Source organism: Phoca vitulina, unplaced genomic scaffold (genome assembly GCF_004348235.1).
Source record: "Phoca vitulina isolate PV1807 unplaced genomic scaffold, GSC_HSeal_1.0 scaffold5, whole genome shotgun sequence".
NCBI lineage: Eukaryota > Metazoa > Chordata > Mammalia > Carnivora > Phocidae > Phoca > Phoca vitulina.
In genome coordinates, this window is record NW_022589708.1 from 67,688,956 (window position 1) to 67,703,392 (window position 14,437).

A 14,437-nucleotide genomic window follows, 5' to 3' on the forward strand; every position below is an offset into this window, starting at 1 on the left:
CCATTTTTACCAATGAAAGCATTGTGTCCATTTGTGAATGGCATGGTGTGGGTGAAGTTAAGTGGGGTTGATACAGGATTCAGAGAAATAAGGGAACTTGGGGAGATGCAAAAGGACTTTGAAAAAGCCTGGCATCTTCCAGAGGATAAAATTAGAATGTTTGTTGAAACAATTTTGTCCTTAATTCTAGTAATTTCTGATTTACTGACTTTTAGCAGCTAATGTGAAGGACACAAATTACTGCAGAATAACTGAAATATTTAGTATACCTGGTACTACAGCACCCTCTATCACATGATCATATACAGAACATTTATATGTGATGGTCGCTTTAATGTGGGAATATTCATTTATGTATAACTTTCCTGGTTCTAGAGTTTAACTTACTACTTTCCAGCAAACGGGTCAAAGGCCTACACATTTCTCCAGTTCTAGTATCATCACTATCTGTCCTGTAATAGCAAAGAGCATTAATGACAAAGCAATCCTGAACTCTAAATTCTTCCAGGTGTGGTTCAAGTACCAACACCTTAAATATCAGGGGAGAATTTATCAAAGCTATAATTATCCAGCTCTACTCCCAGTCCTTGCCAGTTAGAAACTCGGAGGTTAAGGCCAATCTGTTTTAGTAAGTTTTTCAGGGAGTTCTGATGGATGCTCAAGTTTAAGAACCACTGCTCTATTACAGAGGAATGTGCAGTGGAGCAGTCAAGTAGGCGCTAATGTACGAATTCTAAAGGAAACTTCTCTTTCACTATATACTTTGATATTCAGCTAAAATGCCATTCCAATAAAACACCAAGAACAATCTCATGCTAGCTACCTAATACTGTCAGGCCTACAAGCTTCCAGGGAAATCTAGGTTGTCACCTAAGGATTCATTATCAGGGAAGAATTTACCTCCATTTTGTTGACTTTGGGGAAAATGTTTCCTCTCTGGTTATCTAAAAGAAATCTGCCATGCAAACAAATCTATATTCAGCCTGAGCATCTCTGAGGCTCTGTTTGGGAAATTTCCTTAGCCTGCCCCCCTTTTTTTTAATATTTCAAGTTTTTATTTAAATTCTAGTTAACAAGGGCGCCTGGGTGGCTCAGATGGCTAAGCGTCTGCCTTTGGCTCGGGTCATGATCTCAGGGTCCTGGGATCGAGCCCCACGTCAGGCTCCTTGCTCAGCGGGAAAAGCCTGTTTCTCCCTCTCCCTCTCCTGCTTCCCCTGCTTGTACTCTCCCATTGTCGAATAAATAAACAAAATCTTAAAAAAAAAAAATTCTAGTTAACATATAGTGTAACAGTTTCAGGAGTAGAATTTAGTGATTCTAGCCTGCTTTTAAAACAAATTATCCACTAAATTCTACGCGTCTTGATTGGCTCCAAACCCGTACACTGCACGCTTTTACAACAGTGACAGTACGTGAAAAGAAACAAAAAGCTTTTATATCAGAGGACAATCTAAGCCACGGAGCCTGTGCCATCTTCCCACCAAGTGAGAAATAGAGGACCCCATTCCTGACAGACTAAGAAATTCATGCGGGGATGACTGGAATAGTTTAGGAACAAGGCATGTGGAAACAAAAACAGAGAAACATTTTTTCTGAGCTTAAAACCAGGGGAAAAAATCCGTTTCCTCTCCATCTTGGGAATACAAAGCTACTCCTCCTCTTCAGAGTCCTACGAAGTACCTCCTGCGCGGGAACCGGGCAGGGCGGAGACTCGGGTGCCACCCTTCCGGGGGGCGAGAGAAAGAAACGCCGGGGCCGCGATTTCTCTGGAAGGTTCCGAGAGAAAGGTGCGCGCGCCCCCTCCGCGGGCAGCGGGAGATGCGGCACCAGATGGCGCTGCCGCACCGAGAGCCGGAGCCTGGGTGACTACGGGGACGGGAAGAGGCGTCACCGGATCCTTTCCTTCGTGTCCTTCGCCGGAAATGCTCGCTGGCGCCAGCCTCTGGTCCCGGATATTAAGACTTCTGGAGAGTTCCCGCGTGAGGGCGGAGCTAGGACCGGAACCGAACGGCGACCGTCGGGCCTCGGGGCGGAAGCCCCGGGCGGTGCCAGCGGGAGCTGCCTTGTGGCGCGCGCCTCTCCAAGGCGGGAGCGCGGGTCTGGGGGAGGTGGGGTACGTGAGGGGCGGGGCCTCGCCATGCGCGTGCGCACTTTCGGGGACGTAGTCGCCGCTGGCGTGTGCGTCTTTCTCCATTTTTGCATGTTTGCTGGCCTGGCGAGGCGGAAGTGGTGACGTAGTAGTCCCCCCCCCCCCCCCCCCCCCCAGGGTTTGGGTTTCTAGATGTGAGTCAGGTTTCTGGAAATCTTTGTGGAAAGTTAATGGTATATGAGGTAAAAACTCGAGCTGTATTTTCCTCTTGACTCTAAAGCGATCCAAATGTTTGCTGGGCGCGGTCCCAGTGCTGGTATGGACCCAGCCTTTCCCTCTAAATCTCTGGACCGGCTTGATCCACCCACTGTTTCTTTAAGCATCAAACCTGAGGCCGTAGGGATGTCACAAGGAAAGGGACTCAAGGCAAATAGACTATTTCTTTGGAACCCAAAACAATTATTTAAGGAAGCGTGTTTTTGCTTTTTAACAGTGCTTCTCAGGAATTTAAGGAGTTCAGTCGACTTTTTCTGTTTTTGTCAGTGTAAACATTTTATATTTTGTGCTTTTTGTGGTGTAGTCTTGCTCTTGATCTTTGTTAACTAAAGGAAGGCTGCTTGTACAAAGCGTTCCAGAGGAAGATTCTGCCGTTTTTTTATTTTTGCTAAGTAGAGAGGCAAACCACTTTTATGGATGGACGGACCATAGTAACTAGTGAAAAGTGCCCTGGTTTTGTTTTGGTTTTAGATGCAGCATGGAAACAACTAAGACGTTGAAAAAGTAAATCTGTATCCATCCCCATTATCCATTAATTTTAGATTGTAATTCTAAAAGTGTCAGCTGCAAGGTGCCTGGTTCTCCCAAGAAATGTGTTCAGTTTTGGTAAACACTTTTGTTTCTGTGTTTCAGAGCTCTTTCTGTTCTGTGGCCTACATAAGAACTGAGAACTTGGGAAAGCCAGAGCGAATAGAGACTTAAGCGGATATACTGAGAGAAACAGGTGGACTGGGGAATACAAGAACATTAGATTGTCTCTAGTAGCTAAATGACGACATTTTAGTGTTTCTCAATAAAACCTTTTGGGTGGTCTTGGTAGTAGGTGTAAAGAAAGCTGTTGTGGCTTGAGGAGTGCCATCACATATGTTTATATGAAAATCCAAGGAAAAAAAGTGGGCAATATTGCAGTATCATTAGGCTGACTAGAAATAGGACAAACAGGAGGCAAGATGTCCAGGAAAACTTTAAAAAGGAATAAAAATATAAAACATGTGAAGGAGAAAGAGTCAAAGCTGTGAAAATATGAAAGAGGCTGGTTTGGAAGACAGTAAGGGAAAAACAGTTTTAGATCTCAACCTGAATGTGTAGAGTAAGGAATAAGTTCTTTATTAGACGTTTCAACTTCGGATATCCTGCATGTATGTAGTTGAAAGAGTGCTTCATTTTGCCACATTATATCAGTAATTTACACTAACAGTTCTTCATAGTTTAAAAAATGCATGTTATTTATTTATTTTCACAAATAGTGGCATTTAAATCACTTGTCTGCAAATACCTCAGTTCTTGTCCCTCACTACTGCTTGCCTGGCAAACCTGGCTCATGGTTGAACTCATGCATTTATGTTTTCTGTGCTTGCACCCAGAGCTTAACGATTGGATGAACTAACAACGATCTCACACCTAGATGGGCTCTCCACGTTGTCCAGTCATCCAACTCCTTTTCTCTAGTTACTTTGCTGTCTTCCGGAAACCAAGTATTTCATTATTCTTTTTCCTTTCTCAAATTACCAACTGCCTCTTCAACCAGTGACTTTGCTTCATATTTTATTAAAAAATAAAATTGTGAGCCTAAGCCAAGAATTCTTTTTTCTAGCATCTACTCTACCCACACCTGTACTTTTTAAACATCTTCCATCTAGTTTAAAAGGATGATGGGTCTTTCTATCAAATGCAAACACTTGATTCTGTTAGTCTTTCATTTTAGCCAGTTGAGTGGGTATATGGTGTTAGTTTTATTTTTGTGAAGTGTGTTTAAAACTTTTGCCCATTTTTAAAATGGAGTTTTTCTTATAATTGAGTTGTAGGAGTTGTTTATATATTATGTACATTATTTTCTTTGTAATTTATTATTGTTTTGTGATAAAAGCACTTCACATAAGATCTACCCTCTTAGCAAATTTTTAAGTATATAACACATTGTTGTACTATTGGCATTGTGCTGTAATCTCTAGAACTTATTCATCTTGTATAACCAACTTATATATTCATCTTGGTTATACAAGACTCTGACTAATACTTCTCCATTTCCCCTTCCCCTTGTACACATGTTTTTTGTCAAAGTGTGTGTTGTGAATATTTTTCTACCAGTTTGTGGCCTGTCTTTTCATTTTTTTAATAGCGTATTTTGAAGAGCATTTTTTGTAAGTTGTATTTTTCTAGGAATTTGTACATATTATCCAAATATTAAAGTTCATTAGCATAAAGTTGTAAATAAAATCCTATTATGTTTTTAATACTCACAATTTACAAAAAAAAAAAAATACTCACAATTTACTACATTTAAGCCTATTATCCATTGAAGGTTAATTCATCTGTATGGTATAACAGTAGGAGTTGATATTCATATTTTTCAAAATGAGAATCCAGTTATTCCAGTTACATTTGTTGAAAGGATTATCCTTTTCCCCATTGAATTACTTTGGCACCTTTGTCTGATTTTCTGAGTATTCAGTTCCATTGATAAATATATGTCTATCCTTATGCCAACTTATCCAACTTCGTTTTTCCTAAAAATTGTTTTAGTCATTCTAATTTCTTTGCATTTTAATATAAATTTTAGAATCAGCATTTCAATTTCTGAAAAAGCCTGCTGGGATTTTGATTGGGATTCTGTTGAATCTTCTGATCAGTCTGGGGAGAATGACATCTTAACAATATTGAGTTTTCAAATCTATAATCATGGCATATCTCTCCATTTGTCTTGGTCTTTAATTTCTCTATGTAATTTTCAGCATACAATCTTGCACATATATTGTTAAATTTTTTCATAAGTATTTCATGTTTTTTTATTTTATTATAAACGTATTGTTTAAATTTCCAGTTTTGAGTCATTATATTTTTTAGTTCTAGAATTTTCATTTGATTCTTATAGATTCTACTTCTCTTGTGAAATCCTGAAGTCTATGCCTAATAACTCCAATATTTAGATCATCTATTGTCTTTTTCTTATTCCTGTTTCCTGATGTGCCGAGAACTTCTTAATGGAATGCTGTCTTTGTTTATGAAAAAATTAGACTCTGAGCAATGTTTTTACTTCCATAAAAAATTTTACTTTTGCTTCTGTCAAGAAGGTAGTCCAGGGGTAGAGCACCTTAATCTGTATGGTTTTCAGTCTGTTAGGTCTGGTCTATTTCAGGTCCCTTCTTATTCCTATGACGGCCCTTTTCTGTGTCTCAACCAAAAGCCTGAGGTATTTTCATTTTTTTTTTAATATATTTTTTAAGATTTTCTTTACTTATTTGAGAGAAAGAATAAATGAGAGAGAGAGAGCAAAAGCCAGGGGTGGGGAGAGGCAGAGGGAGAAGTAGACTCCCTGCTGAGCAGGGAGCCCAATGCGGGACTCAATCCCAGGACCATGGGGTCATGACCTGAGCCGAAGGCAGATGCTTAACTGACTGAGCCACCCAGGCACCCCCTGAGGTATTTTCAAAGGCCATTCCTCGTTGGTTGTCCTTGAACTCCAGTTTTTATTTTCTCAGAACCATGGGACTCCCAAAAGCTATTCTTGGCTTCTCTACTTCTTAGCTGCCATGTTCTGAGTGACTTTCCAGCTTCAGGAACCGCTTCCAAATTGGCAAATAAGTCAAAGGGAAAAACAGTTGAATATGGGCAGACTTCTCTGTACCTTCTCTCCAGGATCTGTCCTCTCAAGATGACATCAAAAATATCCTTTTTGTATTTTTAACCAGCTTTTCTAGTTCCTCATTAAAAGTATAGGCGTGATTTAAAAAAAAAAAAAAGGAAGGAAGAGAAAAGAAGTACATCATTGGCAGAAGTGGAAGACCTTCTTAACTTAAGTCTCAATGATGCAGGGTGCCTGGGTGGCTCAGTTGGTTAAGCCTTTGGCTCAGGTCATGAAGGAGCCCTGCATCTGGCTCCCTGCTCAGCGGGGAGCCTGCTTCTCCCTCTTCCTCTCCCTACTGCTCCCCCTGCTTGTGCTCTCTCTCTCTCTCTCTCTTAAATAAATAAATAAAATAAAAAAAGACTCAATGATTTTTCCTGTATCAGGGTTACCATTTCTTGTCCTCAAACACCAGAAACAATCCAGAAGACACACCAATGGCTTTCTGTCTTGCTTCTGGAGGTGTCTCTAGGGCCTCCTGGAAGTGATACCCCCTTGCCACAGATGGGTTCCTAGGAAATACCCTTAGTTCTCTTTAGAGTATGCCTACCTATGTCTTCTGACCTCTACTCCTTCTATCGAGGGTCCCAATGTAGTTTTGTTTTCATGCAAACCAAGCACAACTCGCTGTAGCTATAAAACTGAATTTATAGAATTTATAGAATTATAGAAAGAATATGTAAGAACATATTCTTACAAGTATATGTTCCAGTCAGGCAGGAAGAAATGCATCCCTTTATTTTTATAGATATCAATAAAGAGATATACGCTTCCCAAACAGAAAATGGATTTGATTTCTTACTGTAATCTCAAGCAATAATTATATAAAACATTGCCCACCAGCTCATGGGTATGCTATAGAAAGGTCAGAATGGGCAGGACTTAATCCCAGATTCCCCACTTCTTGGTGGAGGATTAAGTTATTTAAGTTTTGTAAGCCTCAGTTCCCTAATTTGAAAAACAATATGTCTACTTTCCAGGGTGATTGTTGGCTTTAAAAAAGGTACTATTTATGAAGTGTCTGATACATGATAGGTTCTATTATTATGTATAAAATTATTATATAGATTTCAGGGATTTGTCCACATGGCAGCACTGTTTCAGAACCCACAATATTTTGAGATTTCTGCTCATCACATACTTTGCTTTATTCAGTAAACATTGATTGATCCTCTGTTAAATACTGAACACTGCACTAGTACACTAGGATGCAAAACTATGAAACAACTTGCCTCACAGGTCTGTAAACATAGCTTGTCCATTTTATTAAAAGCCACGGTCAGAACTGTTCCAAAACAGTTTCATCACCCATAGTGTTCAAGTATAACACTTTGTGATTTTGTTCTCTTGCTGCTATTTAATGAATCCTGAAATAGTTTTTGTTACCTAAAATAAAACTTGATAGAGTTTAACTTAGAATAAAATTCAATATAAAGCAGCTCTAATATGAATAATTTCCAAGGGAATTTTATTGCTAACAAACCAATAGAACACTATTGTGAGGCAGTTTCGCTTAGAAAACTATATGACACAATGGAACATGAGTTCGGCTTTAGCATATTAATAATTAGCCTGACTCATCCAAAGACTGGAGGATAGGCTGTTATCAAACATCATGGGAAGTTCTGTTCAGTGTGCTGGCAGAGGGCTTTCTTCTTTCTTTAAAGGGGAAAACCAATTTATTTTATAGTTGAATGTCCATAAAAAGAACGATCCGCCGGCTTTTCCATTTTAACCCTGCTCTTCAGATTGTTCTAGCTCTGACACAGTTGTAAGCTCCTTGAATACAAACACTTGTCCTCAGGTTTTACCATGTCAACTCTCATACCCATTTCTAAGGTCTACTTACTTAATTTCTACTTTATCAAGGGAGCATAACAGTTTTGCAGTAAATATGAACTGAGTAATTTTATAAGATTCTCAGATCCAGTAAGAGATTCTCCCGTGATTAAAAAACACCATTCAAAATCAAATACTCTATTTTCTGAGCTTGATTTCCTTTATTATTTGGTGCTTTGTTTTTGTTTTCCTAATCCATAGAACAAACAAATACAGCTTAGAACAGATAAAATAAAAAAATTCTTACAGTATCAACTATAAAATTATCCAATTATGTTTCACTGATTAAATTTTCTAATTTCCTTGCTTTAAAAATACACGTACAAAGAAGTAATGGCAATACAAGTTAGTAATCTTATTCACCATTTCAGTCTTGCCTCACCATTTTTTTTTTCTACATTTGAGTTCCCAGTTCTCTAACTGTATTACTGGGGTTTCACATTTAATTGTATCTATTCTATAATTGGGTAAACTTGAATTATTTGAAATTCTTTTGGAGCAGTCATACATTGAATTCATTTACATGCACACACAAAAAATTAAGTGTCAAATCTAGAGTGGCTTTCCCATAACCCTGCTCTATTAATGTCACCAAATGCTCTTATTCCAGATCATGATGAGGTCAATATGGAGTGTTAAACCTGACCTCTATGTGTTCTATAAGGGATTGCTCAGTCCTATTACAATCCAGTAGTTTAAGTATAGATTTTCTGGCAGTCATCTTGGCTTTTATAATGTGCCTAGATGGAACAGTAAAACAAATGTGCCTTTTACTACTCTGAATGGGGTTATTGTAGAGATATAAGAAGATGCCATAAATAAGGGTGCAACATTTCCTTTATCCCCAAAACACAAATAGTCATATTGAGAACTGGAACATACTTACTTCAGCTTTTGTAATAAGAGAAAGAATATAAGTTTTCTATGTTCAAAATAAAGTTAACCTTAGTACATAACAACCGATATAGTACATAACAACTCTCTGCGCTGCCTCCCTTTGGAGCAGCCCTTTGTCATATCCCTTTAATTCATACAATTGAATTATTTTTAAAATTAAAACAGCAAACTGACATTTTCTCTCAATTATCTGCTTCTTGAAGTTTTGTTTTTAAATTACTGAAAATCAACTATATCCTTAATTGATTGCCTTTGGTTTTCTGTGGTAAAATGTAAAATACAAAATGTATTTTAGTTAAGTGTATTAATTTGAAATTGTTATAGTTCAAAAATAATTCCACATGACTCTTCCTCAACTGCTTTTAAATTATAAGTAATCATTATCATGATTAAATATTTAATTATCTATGCTACACTGCTTTTGAATCCTCGATATGAGTGTTCACATGATGACTTGGTGCTAAAATTTCCAGTTAGTGCCTTTGTTACTTTGGTTTTTATTTTTGGCCACTCATATTCAGATTTACATGATAATGAAAACCCATTTTTGTTTCTTGTATTTTGTCTGGAATTTGGAAAAGTTACTAGATGAGAAAAGAATGATGTCTTCTTTCATCAAGAAAACAATGCATTTTAATTTTCCCTACTGTCCATCTTTGGGGTGAGTGTTTCATTTGGATGGTAGATTAACACAATTTATAGATTAATGAAAGAAAATTCAGTTTTTATAAAATTATCTTAAAACAGACACAATCCCTACCCTCATGGTGTTTACAGAAGGCACTTAATGATTAGATTAAGAAGAAGGTAAATATATCTGAAGACATTGAAATGTTCGATAGCCATTTTTAACAGTATTTCAACAGTGGATTATATGAATAAAAGAAATATAGTAGAAAAGAAAATGTTCTTTTCTGCCTACATAACAGTATACATGATCCCAAAATAGAGGCATGAAAAATGCATGAAAAAAATCAAGCATATGGTTTCAAACATCTTTAAAACAAGGATTACATGATTAAATTAAATGATTAAAAGGCAAAAGACCTTTTAAAAATGTTGAATTCAAAAGTCTACCTTAGGAATTATGTTTAAATCCAAAGGAAAACACACCCTTCTCCTCTATCTTCAACTATTTTCCTTGTTTTGTTCAGAACACTCTTACATAGCTTAGAGAACTTTACACACAACAGCACATCAGCCAGTGAAGTCATTTGGCTCTCATTGAGCTTGAGTACCATTCCAAAGAAGATATTCTGATACCCCCAAATAACATAAAAGGCCTGATCTTTTATAGTAGGAGACTCCAAGATGTAAAACAGAGTGACATTGTATTGATAATGAGAAACCTGAGACTAGAAAATTTAGTAAAAAGCTGACTAGGTTAATAAAAGGTACTATTTCAGGACTGCTGATTGGCTTTTCTTGCCTGGCCCAAGGCATTCCTGTTGTAATATATTAACTCCACTTACCTCTACTTATTGATCAGTAACTAATTATTGAAAAATTCTAAGTACAAAGTTCTTTATAATATTCTGATGAATATGAAGTAAGTATAAAATATGTCCTTATTTTCTAGGAACTTTGAGAATAATTGGAGACACTCATCCAATGGGAAATACCCTATGATCAGGTAAGAGATGATATCTCAGACTGTGATAGCAAAGAAGGGCACTGATAATGAGAGCCATCATTGTTAAGGGCCTAGCATGTGTGTAGAGCTTTCCTCCAGAGCTGGACAGTGTTGAAAGGATTGGGGGAAAAGATCCAGGTTTACATGGCCAGTAGTGTAATAATCTGGAATTGATATTCTTGGGGCTTGACTGATATTTAAAGCAGGCTCTCTAAATTCCTCTGCCTGGAATATCCAACTACAGTACTCTAAGATGGGCCTTGTTCCCCAACTGACCACTTAAGACTTCAACCAACACTTAGCCGTGGACATCTGAGGAGTTCACCTCACCCAGATTCTTTTGGCTTCTCCAAAGAAGTAGTTCTTTCCCTTAAGTATATCTCTTGGCAATGTAGTCCTTCCTAAGAGACTTCTTGGCTGGTTTCTTCATCTGGAAGGTGTGCATCTGGTCCGCACAAAGCACTTGCCCTTCCTTGGCTAAGCTGTACGTAGAAGTACAGTGAGTTCCTAACATGGCTCTTTCTCTCTGGCTCTGTTGCCTTAAGTGAACATAGGCATTGCTACACTTTACGGTCCTCTTACTGAGTCAGACACCAGATATGAATCAGACTAATTCATAATTCCATGAGATAAAGGAAAAAATTGCTCAGAAGTACAAGTAACATAAATTTCTCTCCTATGTTTTCATGAAAAGAATTGTATACACACATCATACTATACACAAAACTCAGTTCCAGGTGTATTAAGAGCTTAAGAGTAAAAGTCAAAGCTTGAAAACTTTTGGAATGTTTTTATGACTTGAGAATAGAATTTCTTAAAAGATATATTTTTTAAAAAGTCCACAAAAGAAAACTAAATGAAGGGATCAGAAGAAATTCTAAATAACTGTATTTCAGAAAACTTTTCTGAAATAAAAAGGATTTGAAGTTACATGTTGAAAGAGCTCACCATACACTTAAGAATATCAATCCAGAATGATGAACACAAAGATGTTCTAGTACAATTATTGGGTTTAAGAGAAAAAATACTCTTGGGGCGCCTGGGTGGCTCAGTTGGTTAAGCGACTGCCTTCGGCTCAGGTCATGATCCTGGAGTCCCAGGATCGAGTCCCGCATCGGGCTCCCTGCTCGGCAGGGAGTCTGCTTCTCCCTCTGACCCTCCCCTCTCTCATGCTTTCTCTCTCTCAAATAAATAAATAAAATCTTTAAAAAAATAAAAAAATAATAAAAAAAAAAAAGGGAGAAAAAATACTCTTTGACTGGGGGAAAAAGCATGTAATCTATCGGAGATTATAATTAGATAATCATCAAACTTTTCAAGAGCAACTCTTTCTGTTCAAAGAAAATAAGATTTTCTCATTTCTTTAGATTCTCAAGGAAAGAAGACATGAGCCAAACATTTTGTATCCAGTGAAACTGACTTTCAAATGAAAAAAGCACCGGGAGTCTTCAGCTCTTTCTGAAGAATCTACTAGAGATTGAGCTTCAGGTAACCTAATGACCAGAGAGACATCAACAGAAGAACTGGTGAGCATTGAATATGTAGTTCTTAGTAGGACTAAGACAAAATGAAGGCTAAGAGAATGAGAGTATAGTACATAATGGTTAAAAATGTAGAAAGGGATGGAGAATTGGGGAGAGCATACGCAAAAAAAATTTTTTTAAGTGTTTTTAGTACTCATGTGGTGGTAGTATTGATATTGTTATTTTGAGACTATTCTGTGTGTAATATGAGGTTTTTTTTTTTAAAGATTTTATTTATTTTTACAGAGAGAGAGAGTGAGAGCAGGAACACAAGCAGGGGGAGCGGGAGAGGGAGAAGCAAGCTTCCCGCGGAACAGGGAGCCCAATGTGGGGCTCGATCCCAGGACCCTGGGATCATGACCTGAGCCGAAGGCAGACGCTTAACGGCTGAGCCACCCAGGCACCCCATGTGTATAATATGAGTTAAAAACAAATGAGTAACTATGGGATTTGTAGCCTGTGTCCTTGGGAACCAATGTTCTCAGTGTAGAAGGAAGGGGAAACAAATGTAATAGCTTAGAGATTAAATAAAAGTACTGTAATCCTAAATTTGAATTGTAAGTATCAATATGAACTCATGAAGTACCTCTCTTTTTCCCCTGTGGAAAACAACTAGAAACTAATTACCAACCCAGTAGCAATGAGTATTGTATCCTTATTGTGTAGAATGTATTTTTGGAATGCAATTTCTCATTAAAAGAAATCAGAGCTTCTTGAAAATTTTCTAATTCTAGATTTAGGGGATGAAATGTACAAGATGAACCTAGAATAGCTTGTTATTTTATAGCTAGGAAGCTATCAAATACTACTTGAAAAGGTTCCTATTGGCCAAAGGTAGAACAATGTGAACTTCAATCATGAGAATAATTGCAATGGATTGAAACTCATCAAATATATTTAAATCCATGTGTTCATAATGATATTTTTTAAAAAGAATTATCATTTTTAGAAGATAATAGGAAACCAATTCATTATCTTGAAAACTAATAATGAAGTGAAAGACTTAAATATTTATCCTGCTTTCCTTTATGAACCGTAACACTGGTTAACCAAATAGTAAATGAGGGAAACATCTCTATATGAATATATTCCAACTCATAAATGAAAAAAGAATTAAAATATAATCATGTTGCAACCCTTAATAAATTCAGAAATATAGGTAGTTAGCATCACTGACTAATATAAAAAAGAAAGACAATCAGGTATTATATATTTCTTGATGGAAGCACTCAGCGCTACCAAGAGTCATGGAACCCAAATCGGATTCACATACTGATTTTCAGAAAAACAGAAGACAGGAACAAGTTAAAATGTACTATTGAACATGCAATTTGCAAAATTTGGACTGTGGAAAACTACAGAGTGTAGAAAAACTTGGGTTTTTCAACAGGTAAATTGTAACAGAAATAAGTTATGGATTAAGAGAGTTAAAAGATATCAAAAAAATTTATAGAGGCTGCACTAACTTTAGCATCTAGGGATACACATTTGACTGATAAAGCTATGAAAAATGCAAGGAAATAATAACTGTAAAAGTCCATAACAATTCCTTTTGGGAGGAAGAAGGAGATTAGAATTGGTATGGAGGATATTGGGGGATTTTGTTAGAGGAATGGGGCAGAGTTCTGGCAACATTTTACTTCTTGACCAAATAGTAGTTAAAAGATTCTTCACAGTTGTTATTCATTAAGCTGTGCATCTGTTTGTGCACTTTTTTATATTTATAGTTGATGATAAAAACATTGTTTTGAAAAACCATTTGCAAAAAAGGGAGGGAGCAGAGGCAAGGGAGGTTGAACTCACATGAGAAATGTTGAGATACCAAGGCATGTTTAAACTCCTTGATACTTATATAATCTCCCTGTATTCTTTAGCTTTATCATCGTAAAATACAACAACAAGAAATCCACAGGGTTCTCCTTACCTACAGGAAAGCGTCAAACTCCTTAATATGTGGCTTCTTATCTGAGGACCCCCATTTCACTCGCACACATCATGTGTTGCCATTATCCACTAGGCCCAGTCAGATGGAATCAGACGAAAATCCTCACTATTCTTTGAATATGCGATATTCTTTTTATGCTTTCATGTCTCTGGGATTCTCTTCCCCTGAAATAGTACTATTCTTCCTTCAAAACTCAGTTTAAAGGTTATTTTCTCTATGAACTCTTCCTTTTCCCCAGGCAGAATTATTTGCTGTATTGTCTGTGTTCCCATATCATTGTGTATATACTTTGGTTTAAATCCTTATAATATTATCAATCTATATGACTCTTTCTCCCTAGACTAGAGCTCTTCAAGAAAATATATTTATTTTTGTTTTCCCAGTGCTTGTACAGTGTTTGGAATATGAGGGAATGAATGAATGAATGAATGGAGACAAGAATTGAGTGGCTCCAAAGATACTTTGCCTAAGGAAGCCATTGGGTGCAGGGGAAAGATGCAGATACTGCAATCAACTATGTACAAGTGACAAAGCCACAAGACTGCCAAAGCATGTCCTATATGTCACTATGTTAAGCTGAACTGGATGTCATCATGAGTCTTCTGTGTTCTCA

General features: G+C 37.1%; 1 long non-coding RNA gene across 2 annotated transcripts in view; it reads left to right on the forward strand.

Annotated features, from left to right (window-relative positions):
- The window catches only part of LOC116631730, a 223,087-nt gene that overhangs the window by 116,597 nt on the left and 92,053 nt on the right, over positions 1-14,437 (forward strand). Inside the window, exons 2-3 of one of the 2 annotated variants that reach the window (XR_004299250.1) lie at positions 10,303-10,356; positions 11,724-11,882. This is a non-coding gene — a long non-coding RNA (uncharacterized LOC116631730). Of the gene's footprint in view, positions 1-10,272; positions 10,357-11,723; positions 11,883-14,437 lie in introns of those variants that run through there. The other variant, XR_004299249.1, reaches the window with a different exon arrangement.